This window comes from Capsicum annuum, chromosome 5 (genome assembly GCF_002878395.1).
Source record: "Capsicum annuum cultivar UCD-10X-F1 chromosome 5, UCD10Xv1.1, whole genome shotgun sequence".
NCBI lineage: Eukaryota > Viridiplantae > Streptophyta > Magnoliopsida > Solanales > Solanaceae > Capsicum > Capsicum annuum.
In genome coordinates this window covers 78,046,826-78,059,688 of record NC_061115.1, presented here as the reverse complement: position 1 = coordinate 78,059,688, position 12,863 = coordinate 78,046,826, and the positions used below count along the sequence as shown (strand labels likewise).

The following is a 12,863-nucleotide window of genomic DNA, read 5'->3' as shown; positions in this document are numbered from 1 at the left end:
AAAGAATGGCATGCTAGGTTAAGAGAAAATGGGAGGATTTGGGGATTTAAGGGGTATAAAAAGGGAAAATCCGGGTTGAGAGGAGAATGTTGGGTAAAACTTGACTTTTAATAGTTTAATAACCTAAAAAGACACCCTCCATGCCACAACCTTATCGTAGAGTATAAGAGGCGTGACACATTGAAATCATAGAGGCTTAGTGGAATGACCTCCATAAATTTATCTCTTGGCATGCCATGGCCTTATCATAGAGGATAGGGACTATGGCATGCTAATATCGTGGAGGCCTACTATTTTGCCACATTAGGGGAACTTTTGTTCCCCCTTTGCTTGCCTTTATTTCTCATTGCATTAAATAGAATTTTCATACCTAGTAGCCTCCCAAAAACACATTTTACTCACTTCAGTTTTTCCCTATGCCATGATGTACCTTATTCCTACAATCTCATAAAAAAACAAACATATAAGAAAGGGTGGGTTGCCTCCCACCTAGCGCCTTATTTTTGGTCGTGGCTCAACACATATTTTTGTATTTTTTATTTTTTTTCTCTATTTTTTTAAATTAAAGAGGAAAAACTACACTCTTAAGTTATATTCGTGGGATATCTTCTGTGTAGTACCTTTTTTAGTATCATGGAAAGACCAAACTCAGTTTTACTCTTCTTCAAATGTGATAGATGTCTTATGTCTATCCATATGATATGCCTAAAAGTGCTTGACTCTATCCATTCACAAAAAATATAGTGCTCTTGTCTTCTTGCCAAATCCCAAAAACCCTGTAAGGGGTTATTCTTACCACTTCAAACAGCCCAGACTACTTCGACCTAAATTTACCCAGAAACAACTTTCTTCTAGAATCGAATAGAAAAAAATTCTGGATAGGCTCAAAGACTCTAGTCAGGATCTGCTTATCATGCCACCTTTTGGTTTTTTCTTTGTACCATTTCTTATTTTCATAAGCATGTAAGAGAAAATCATCAAGCTCACACAATTGTAGTATCCTTTTCTTTCCTAAAGTCTCTAGATCAAGATTCAATTTCTTCACTACCCAATAAGTTTGATGCTCGAGCTCCAAAGGTAAGTGACATGCTTTCTCATAAACTAATCGATAATGAAAAGTCCCAATAGGTGCTTTAAGGCTTTCCTATATGCCCATAATGCATCGTCCAATTATATTGACCATTCTTTGCACTGAATATTGATTATTTTCTATAGAATCTATTTGATTTCCTGATTAAATACCTCTACTTAATCACTCATTTGTGGGTGATACGCTATGGCCAACTTATGTCCAACCCTATATTTTCCCAGTAGTTTCTTAAACCAATAATTTACAAAATGAGTCCCTCTATCACTAACGTTTGCCCTGGGTGTGCCAAAATAAGAGAATATATTCTTCTTGATAAATTTCATCACCACTTTTGCATCATTAGAAGTGAGGGTTGCAGCCTCTAACCACTTAAAAATATAATTCACAACTACCAAATATACAAATTACCATATAATGGGGAAATGGGCCCATAAAATCTATCCACCCCAAATAAAAAATTTCCACTTTAAGAATATTATTCAGGGGCATTTAATGGTACCTTGAGATATTGCCCGTTCTCTTGAATTGATCACATTCTCTCACATAAGCAACAAAATCTTTGAATATTGTGAGCCAAAAGAAACCTGATTATAATACCTTGTGTGCAATACATTTACCTTTATGATAACCTCCATATGATGATGAATGATATCTCTCCAACACTTATTTAGACTCATCTTTTGGAACACATTTTCTCACTACTTGATAAAACCCGTACTTGAACAAATAAGGCTCATCCCATATGTATATGCAAGATTCATGAAATAATTTCTTTCTTTGTTGACTTGTGGCGTTGGGAAGACATACATCACTGACCGACAAGTTTACTATGTCAGAATACCATGGAAGTTCTTCTTTGGTTGGTGCCATAAAATGTTCATACGAGAACTCTTCCCGAATGCCAATCTAATAAATTATATGTGAGTAAACTTCTAATCTTGATAAGTGGTCAACCACTTGATTTTTGGCTCCTCTTCTATCCTGACCTCTAGATCAAATTCTTGTTGAAGCAGGATCTATCTGATTAGCCTGGGATTTGCACCTTTTTTTTATTGAAGATACATATACTTGCTACATGATCTGTATGTACTAATACCTCTGTACCTACTAGATAAGCTCTAAATTTGTCAAATGCATAGACTATAACCAACATGTCTTTCTCTGTGATTGTCTAATTTATTTGAGATACAGCCAAGGCCTTACTAGCATAATAATATATGGAGTGAAAAATTGTTTCCTTGCATTTCCCCAGTACTACAGCTACATCCACATAATTAACATCACACATAAGTTCAAATGGTAATTCCCAATCAAGTGTAATCTAGATAGGAGCTTCTCTTAATCTTTCTTTCAATTCCTCAAATGACTTCTGACAAGCAGTCTGAATTCAAATTTGGCTTCTTTGTCTAGTAGCTTACATACTTGCTATCTTTGAGAAGTCCTTAATGAACTTTCTGTAAAAACCCACATGTCCAAGGAAACTACGGACACCCTTAACTGAGATAGGTGGTGGTATTTTCTCAATTACCTTCACCTTTTCCTTTTCAACTTCTAGCCCTTTTTGTGACACTTTATGGACAAGGACTATACCTTTCTTAAACAAGAAGTGGCATTTCTCTTGGTTTAATACCAAGTTAGTTTTATTTATATCGAGCCAAGACCCGATCTAGGTTTTTCAAACACACATCAAATAAGTTATAAAATATAGAAAAATCACCCATAAATACCTCACCAAAATCCTTCATCATGTCATAGAAGATGGCTATCATACACCTTTAGAAAGTAGCAGGTGCATTACAAAATCCAAAAGGCATACACCTGAAAGCATAGGTTCCATATGGACTGGTGAATGCTTTCTTTTACTGGTCTTTTGGCACTATGACTATTGTATTACAGCCAAAATATCCATCAAGGAAGTAATAGTATTCCTGTCTAGTAAGTCTATCAAGCATTTGGTTAATAAATAGGATGGGATAATGATCCTTCCGAGTGGCCTCATTGAGCTTCTTATAGTCCATACAGATCCTCCACCCAGTCACAGTACGAGTCAAGATCAACTCATTGTTATAATTTGTCACAATTGTCATCCCTTCCTTCTTTGGGATACACTTCACAAGACTAAACTATTTTTTATCTAAGATAGGATAAACTATCCCCGTATCGAGCCACTTGATCACTTCCTTTCCCACTTCCTTCTTTATCACTGGATTTAATCTTTGGGATGATGTTGCACGCTTGAGTTATGATCTTTCTTCCATAAATATTTTGTGTATGTAGAAAGTAGAATTAATTCCTTTGATTCTAACATTTTCCATCCGATTGCCTTTTTCTTCTTTTAAGCACTTCCAATGCCTCCTTTACCTGTACATTAGATAGGACTCTAGAGAGGATTATAGGTAAAGTATCATCATCACAAGGAAAGCATATTTAAGATGAGATAGAGCCTTAAGCTCTAACTTTGGTGCCTTCTCAATAGATGTCCTGGAAGAGGGATCAAAAGGTCTATTCAAAGGCTCAAATTCATCCATTCTTGTAAGAACACTTGCCACATCAAGGATTTGACCCATTTCAAATGCTTCAACATCACCAAAAGTATGATATCCCACCAATTTTTTCTCTAATAGATCCTTGGATATAATAAGATGGAACTCAAACTTAAGGTCTATAACTATAATGACAGACAATTCTTCATATATCACTGGCAATATCATTTCCTTATTTACGTCAAACTCCTCAATCTTATCATGAGCTCTCATTGTCAGTTGCTCTTCATCAATATTAATTAAAGCCCTTCCTATAGCTAAAAAAGGACGACCCAAAATAAAAGAGACTTTTGAATTAGTATCAAAATCTTGAATGATAAAGTCAATCAAAAATATGAGAGAACCTACTTAAACTAACAAGTCATTAATAATCCCATCTTGTCTAGCAAGTTAACGATCCACTAACTATAAAATCACTGTGGTAGGTCTCGGGATGCCTAGCCCCATCTTCTTGAACAATGATGTAGGCATGAGGTTTATATTCTCCCCAAGAATACATAAGCCTCTAGCACAGATAGATTTCCTAATAGTAATCTAAATAGTGAAACTTCTTGGATCTTCAAGTTTTGTGGGCAACTTGTTTTGAATTCTTGTTGTGCACTTCTCAATAAGTGAAACTATGGAATACTCAGCTAGCCGCTTCTTATTTTCCATAATATCTTTGATGTACTTTACATATTTTGGAATGACCTATAATATATCAACAAATGGAAGGTTAATGTGATACTGTTATAGCAAATCAATAAATTTCTGATAGGAAACTTTCTCTTTTTTGCTTCCTTAGCTTTTATGGGATTGGTGGAGGTGGATTTACATTTTCCACCTTGGTTTTAGCGCTCTTTGTTTTGTCATTTATGTCTTTCTCATTATTATTTTCTTTATCTCTATCAACAACTTTGTGAGTCACTTACTTAGGTTCTAACTCCTTTAGTTGTAGCCTACTTCGACTATAAATTATATTCACTTATTTTGGATTTGGATCAGTATCACCAGGTAAACCTCCCCAAGGTTTAGTATTTTGTGCCGTTGCAAGCTGACCCATCTGAACCTCTAAGGTTTTCATAGCCATTTGCTGATTCTTCATATCTACTACCAATTGTGCTTGAGTAGCCATAATCTATTTCAAAATCTCTTTTATATTACTTGACTAAGTAGTGGCTTAATTACCTAGAGCATGTTGCTGCTAATTCTAAATTCTTAGCTCACAATATTGATTTACATTTTGTCCTTGATTTCTACCCCTTGAGAAGTTGGGGTGATTCCGCCAGTTAGTATTGTAAGTATTTCCATAGTTCTGATTACCTTGGCAATGTGAATTACCCACATAATTAATAGACTCTGAATTGGTTGAACAAGCATTTTCTACATGGTCACTAGTACCGCATACCTTACAATAAGTTTGAGCCAGATGTACTATATTTGTTATAGGTTATGTGACTCCTAGATTCAAATTGCTGAACTACATAGTTATTTAGTTCTTTAATGAAGCAATTTATGTTGATGTAGCCATCAACTATTCGACCTCTAGAACCTCTATAGCCTTCTTTAGAGCGCTCTTCATTGTATCTGTATTCCACTTAGGATTCCCCTATGAAATCTAATCCAGCATTATGTATAATTCATCATAAGTCTTTTCTAACACCTATGTACCTGTACCTAAATCCAAAAGAATCTTAGTATTTAGATTGAGACCCTTGATAGAAGTGTGCACCAACACATCATTAGTCTAATAATGGTGAGGACAATCTCAGGGCATAAACTTAAATCTTTCCCAATCTTAGTACAAATTTTCTCCATCTTTCTTCCTGAAACTTAGAATTTCGCTTCTCAATCATGTGGTCTTTCAAGAAGGGAATAGCCAAATAGGAAATTTACAATCCTAGTTGTCACAGGAAGTGATGGAGTTTGGTGGTTTTGCCTTTAACCACCTCTTTGCTTCCCCTAAAAGAGAAAAGGTAAAAAGAGTTAATCTGAAATAATTAGTAGATGCCCAGTGAGAATTTAAGTATCGTTGATCTCAAGGAAGTTTTGTATATGTTGCTTTGGGTCCTTATGATATAAACCTGTAAATTACCACTTATGTGGAGAAGTTTCACTATGTTTTGTTTCAGTTCAAGACAACCACCCACATCAGGTTTGTGAATGCTGTTAGTAGCATTGTTTGCAAGTGGGATTGTCATTTCATGAATAGGTCTAGCTATTGCTCTATTTACAGGAACAACATCTATTGGATCTACCATTTAAAGTTGTTGATTTAGAGATTGGAGTGTTGCTGCCCTCAACCGCTGATGAAATATTTACTCAGGTTCCAAATATAGCTCAATCAATTCTCTTTCCCTTGCTAGTCCAATAAATTACTTTACCTATAAAATTCAACCACTAAGATCAAGTTGTTAACACTCGAATCTTATAATCAAAGGCAAATATTTAGAAAATTACCAATTACTTGAGTCCCCGGCAACGACACCAAAAACTTGTTATACTCTACCACACACGTAAGTGTTTGTGATAGAACAAGTAATATAGTGACTCAAAAGAATCTGATATCGAACCTATATGGACTGCTTGTTTAGTAATTCACTTAATTTAGTTTCAAAAATATTATATTCAAGTGTTGTAGAGTATCAAAATATTTGTGACAATGTAGTAACTAAATAACTAATAAGAGAATTATATAGTGTGAAAATAGCAATGTAGGTAAGGATGTAAATAATACAAGAGAAAATTCCATAGCTAAGTCACTCTTTGCAATCATGTAAAATGCTATCCTTATTATTGGTCGTGTTGGTTATCGAGTTATGGATTAACAGGGTTAATATTATAATTATGGTCTTTTGAGCCTCTAATCTTCTACCAAAAAGGACACCATAACTACATCATTGAGTTGGGATGCCATAATACATTTTAGATGCTTTAAGTTATCTTCCTGCAATTAAACTAAACAAGGCATTCTAGGTATATTTCTATTCTAGCCACTAATTCAAATCCTTCATTATTTAAAAGAAGAAGAACTTTTTACTTATACCTTTTGATATATCCTAATGTTCTTATTTTGGGTTCACAAAAAGATTAAACATGTATTTCAGTGGTGGCCAATCATAAAAATAGTAAGAGCAAGAGAATAAGAACAACCCATTTGATAAACCAATGTTTAACCAACTCTAAGAATATTGAAATACAATCATACGTTCGACTTTAACCCAGAACAAGGGAATTTATCCACTCATATTCAAAATGAACATCCATGAAATAGAAATAATCATATCAAATTTAGAGTGAGAAAGTTGAATAGTAAAATAACCCTAAACAAAGCTCATAAGTATTTCTCTTTGCCTTTATGTATACCAAAGATATCCTAAAAAATTACAAGTGTTTCTTTTATAGTAGGGCTAGATTGCATGTCTTTAACATATAAATGTGCCATACCCTTATCATGGTGGATAAGTGGCATGGAACACCAGTATCATAGAAGTGTACTGGAATCAACCAATTAAATTTTACACAACCTCCATGCCACAACCTTATCGTAGATAATAAGTGGTGTGGCATGCTAATATTGTGCATGGCTACTAAAAATTGCCATCATCTTTTACTCCACCAACATGGCATAGCCTTACCACAAATGCTATGGTTCGTGGCATGCTGGTATGTTAATTTTTGCATTTGCAGACTTAGTGTGTACTCGTCCTCTTTTGTCCTTCATCCCATGCTTTACAAACTTTCTTCTACTGTTTTCATGCTTAGTGTGTTATTCCTAGTGCTTTCCATAATCCATAGGCTTTAAGTTTATGCTCAATCAGGTTTATTTTTATCACATTCAGGTCCTCCAATATTAATCATATCTATTAGCTTAAGGATGTAATTTTAACTCAAACCTAAGACATTTTACAATATTTATCTCCTAGACCAAGTACATTTATGGGTCATAATTGTCACTTGGACATATAAATATGCCCAAGATCAGTGAGCCTTCATTTTTTAGAAAGCCTTGCAATTTCCTTAGTTTTTTTTAGATTTAGGAATTAAAGAGTTCCATTGTCATGGATGGGGGGCATATCCCGACATAATTTGGTATTATGGTTTTAGAGGTTTTGTGGACAAAGTGTGGGTTGATTATTTGTTTTGAAATATTATAACCTTCCTATTGGTTTATATATTCTTCTTATTGTTTGGTTTTGCTTCTGCTATTTTTTTACTATGCTTTAGTGGTCAGGCTAGGGGGTTATCTCTGGACTATAGTTGGCTTGAGATACTAGTCATGGATAGGCCCTAGTTTCAGTCATGAAAAGCTTGGTATTAGAGCATGGGTTTAGGGTCTTTAGGTGTCCACAAAGCCGTGTTAAGAAGATTCCCTTTTATGGGTGTGTAGTACTCCGCACTTATAAGGGGGAGACTATAAGACATTTAGGAATGTTCCTCTTTCTTATGTTCTATCTCGGGCTATAGATTCTGGTGTCTTATATTTCCCTAACTCTTGATTTGCTCACATTTTACATCACGCCTCCCCGAAGATTTGATGTTTGTAGAAACTCTCATAAGGAGAATATGAGGGGACTCACCATATGTATGGAGTGCAAACCCAGTTTAAGGTCCCTACTCCTAATTGCACTACCCCACGTGGAGTTCCAATTTTCCCTAGTAGTCCAATCTGAGCTTCTCAGGGTAGTGATGCTTATGATCAGCCACCTTAGGGGGACATCTCTAATGTAGAGTTCCACTGGTCTATTTTTTTGCTTACTCAGTTGGTAACATCTCAGTCTCATCAATCGAATCATGATAGTTTTGTTGCTAATTCATTTAAGGTCACTTAGGGTAGCCAATTTATGAGGTTGGTCCCCCACCTTTATAGGCTCTAAGGTTAAGGAGTACACTCAGTGGTTTATAGATAAGATAGAGATGAATTTTAGGTTGATGCATGCTATTTACTCGAAGGGTGTAAAGTTTACTGCATATCAACTAGAAGATGTAGCTTATCAGTAATACGAGGAGTTGGAGCAGATGAGAGGTGTTGATTTAGTACCGAATATATGGGATAAGTTTTTAGGTGCCTTTTTAGAACACTTATTTCCTTAGGAGTTGAGGGAACCCAAGGTAGAGAAATTTGTGAATTTGAAGAAAGGCAAGAGAAGTGTAAAAGAATATGACTTGAGATTTTAGTAGCTATCTTGTTATGCTCTAGAGTTGGTGTCTATCTAAAGATAAAAAATGAGGAAGTTTTCTTCCAGGTTGTACCCTTGACTTAGTATTAAAATGTAAGGCTACAATGTTGAACAATGACATAGATGTCTTAAAGCTTATGGTTTATATGCAATAGGTAGAGGATAAGAAGAAGAGACAGATAGAGATAAAAGAGAGATAGAATAAAAATACCAAATATTTAGAGTAGGGTGCGAATTATGTGAGTAGTGGAAAGAATGGTAGAAAATGGACTAAGAAAAATACTTGGGGATATTCTAGTTCATATTTTTGGCTAGTTCTCCATATCCTAACCCATCTAGTGATTGCCATTTTTAGGCTAGAAGTGGTCCTAAGTCCCAGGGTGTACAGTCTTAGGCTAGTGAAGCTCAATCAACTGTACCTTATCCTTCTTGTATTTTTTACGATCATTTTTACCATGGTTATGGTGATAAGGGAAGGAACTTGTGTTTCAATTATGGTCAACCAGGGCATATGCAACAAAATTGTTTTACATCTAAGGTAGCTACTGGGGATAATAAGGTTCCAATTGCTATTTCTTTGGATTTTGCACCAAAGGGTGCAACTTTGAGTACTAGCACTGGCCGAAACCATCTTTATGCTTTTTCTACCCATCAGAAATTTTAGGTATCTCATGATATTATCACTGGTATGTTACAACTATTCACTTATGATGTGTATTGTTTGTTTGATTCGGGTTTTACCCTTTCTTATGTGACCCCTTATGTGGGTGTACATTTTGGTTTTGGTCCCGAAAGTATTTCTGACCCCTTTTCTATGTCTACTCCGGTGGGTGACTTTATAGTTGGTATAAATATTTATTAGATTTTATGGTATGTATCTTTCATAGGAAAACATTGGTGGCTCTAATAGAGCTTGACATGATAAACTTCTATGTGATCTTAGGGATGGATTGGCTTCATTTGTGCTATGCATTTTTGGATTATAGGACCCAAAAGGTTAGTTTCCAGTTCCCAAACAAACCAATAATTGAATGGGAGGGAATTCCTTAGTGCCTAAGGGGAGGTTTATTTTCTATCTTAGAGCTCAAAAATTAATTTCAAAAGGGTATCCGTATTACCTAGTTCAGTTTAAGGATTCTAATTCAGAGGGTCCTTCTTTGAAATCTATCCCCGTGGTTAGTGAGTTTCTTGAAGTGTTTCTCGATAATCTCTTGGAATTACTCCCGACAAGGAAATAGATTATGGGATTGATCTTCTACTGGGTACCCTTCCTATTTCCATTCCTTCTTATAGAATGTCTTTAGATAAAGTAAAGGATCTAAAGGAGCAGTTAAAATATCTTCTTGATATAGGGTTAATCCATCCTATTATTTTTCCATAGAGTGATCCTATGCTTTTTGTGTGAAAGAAGGATAGGTCTCTACGGATATATATAGACTATCGTCAGCTGAATAAGGTGGCAGTGAATAATAAGTACCATATTTCTAGGATTAATGATCTTTTAGACCAACTTCCAAATGCTATATTTTTCTATAAGATCAATTTTTTTTGGGGTATCATCCGTTAAAAATTAGGAAGGGTGATATTCCCAAAATTGCTTTCAAAACCCGTTATGGCCACTATGAGTTTTGGGTTATGTCATTTGGGTTAACTAATGATCCGACTACTTTTATGGATCCAATGAACTGGGTATTTAAGCAATTTCTAGGTGTGTTTGTGGTAGTGTTTATTGATGATATCTTGGTGTATTATAAGAGTGAGGAGGATCATTCCAATCACGTCCAAATTGTGTTATAGACTCTTAAGGATCAGAGGTTGTATGCTAAATTTCTAAGTATGAGTTTTGTCTTAATGTTGTGACTTTTCTTGGGCATGTAGTATCTAGTAAGGGAATTAAGGTAGAGCTATATAAAGTTGAGGCAGTTAAGAGGTGGCCTCGTTACACGACTCCAACCAATATTAGGAGGTTCTTGGACTTTGTTAGGAGTTATTAAAGGTTTATGGAGAGATTATCTTCTATTGCTGCTCTGTTAATGAAGTTGACTCAGAAGAGGGTCAAGTTATTGTGGTTCTATGCTTGTAAGGGTAGTTTTGAGAAGTTGAAGGATAATTTGACTTTTGAACTAGTTTTGACCCTGCCCGAGGGTACTGATGGGTTTGTGGTATATTGTGATGTGTCCTTTGTGGGATTGAGTTGTTTCTTGATGTAACATGGCAAGGTTGTAACCTATGCTTCAAGGTAGCCTAAGGTTCATGAGAGGAGCTACCTGGCTCATGATTTAGAGTTGGTGGTTGTGGTCTTTGCATTGAAAATCTGGTGCCATTACCTATATTGAGTGCATTTGGATATCTATTTAAACCATAAGAGCTTGGAGTATGTGTTTACTCAAAAGGAATTAAATATTAGGCAAAGAAAGTGGCTTGAATTGCTTAAGGATTATGATATGAGTCTGCACTACCATCTAGGTAAAGCTAATGCTGTTGCTGATGCTCTTAATAGGTTATCTATAGGGAGCTTGTCCTATGTTGATGGGGAGAAGAGAGGGTTGGTAAAGAATCATACTACTTCTGAGACTACAGATGACCTATAATGAAATCCATATTCATCTCCCACTTTCAAATGGGCAACTTTATCTCTTGAGGCGTGCCACCAAGCCTCAAGTGTTCTACCTTAACCTGCTGACAGGCCATGGGACCTTAAGCGTCAAATTGGTTAATTTGTTTGGAATGGAATATTCAGATTTAACTTTCAAGCATAACTTGTATGACGATACTAAATGATAAATGCCTTAATAAATGACTCCTAGGTTAATGGGTGGGTTTATGTGCATAATGGTTTTAATTTGGGCTTAAGGGGTTGTGTAGCTCACCATAAAGGTGGTGGTCCCAAGGGGACCAATATTGAAAACCATATTTGCCTGCGTAGGGGTCTATATTTCTGTGTGTATGGTTTATATAATATAGATTTTATTAGAATTGTTGGAGCCTCGGTGGCTTTGACCCTTCCTTGGTTCCTGCAGCTACACATACTGGGGCCATTTCAACAGGAGAAGCTGAACCCATATAGACTATGGATGCACTTAGTAAGGATAGAGCTACACAGTCCAGGTTAATGGGTTCAAACTCCCATTTTCATGACCCTTTACCCTATCCTATCATCTTATATACGTACGTATGAACATATGCATATGGTTTGCCCAATTTTGGATATGGAATTATTTTATCACTTTCGCTGAGTTAAATGCCAGTGCTTATCTGACTAACCATCCTAGGATACCACATTATTTCATAATTTAGGGTCCCACGACTTTTTGTTACCTTTGGGAAATGTTAGGTAGTGCGATTATCCGTTAAGTGTTGTAACGTGGTGATCCTCCTTCTTCTGAAAAGCTTTGCCATTTCCTTAGTTTATTTTCAGATTTTAGGAATTGAAGAGATCCATTGTCATGGTTGGGGACATGTACCAACCTAATTTGGTATTTTGGTTTTACAGATTTTGTGGACAAAGTATGGTTGGTTATTTGTTCTGAATTCTTAGAACCTTCCTACTGGTTTATATATCATTCTTATTGTTTGGATTTGCTCCCGCTATTCTTTTATTGTGCTTGGGAGGTTAGTTTAAGGGTGGTCTCTAGACCATGGTAGGCTTGAGATACCTGTCACGACTTGTCCCCTATTCGAGTTGTAACAGAAGGCGACTAAGATCCTTGGCTATCTAGATTAGTTATAGCTGGGATCCACCCCTAATGGGTATTACCCTACCTCATCCTCTTCCTTTACCCATAGCCTATCCTCTGCCTCTAAATATGGGTTCCACAGCTGGAGACACTGTTGCGGGAACCTATACTCTAGCTTTGTTTTACCTCATATTCACCATCTTTGGAAACAATAAAATAAAGAGGTCAAATACAATTTTTGATCACTAGATACTATTTGGAATCAAGTCATAGCACTAAAGAAAAAAGTTAGTGAATTGTTTTAAAGTTCTGTATCCTCTCAAAGAAAAGTACAAACATCTCTGTATGGTGCTAGAAGACTATTGACTCATTCTAGTATGACGAGATCAACAAA

General features: G+C 35.8%; 1 non-coding gene across 1 annotated transcript; it reads left to right on the top strand.

Annotated features, from left to right (window-relative positions):
- Positions 1-5,360: 5,360 nt before the first annotated feature.
- Positions 5,361-5,467, top strand: LOC124899065. Its single transcript, XR_007056204.1, has one exon. It is a non-coding gene; the product is annotated as a small nucleolar RNA R71 (small nucleolar RNA).
- Positions 5,468-12,863: the final 7,396 nt, after the last annotated feature.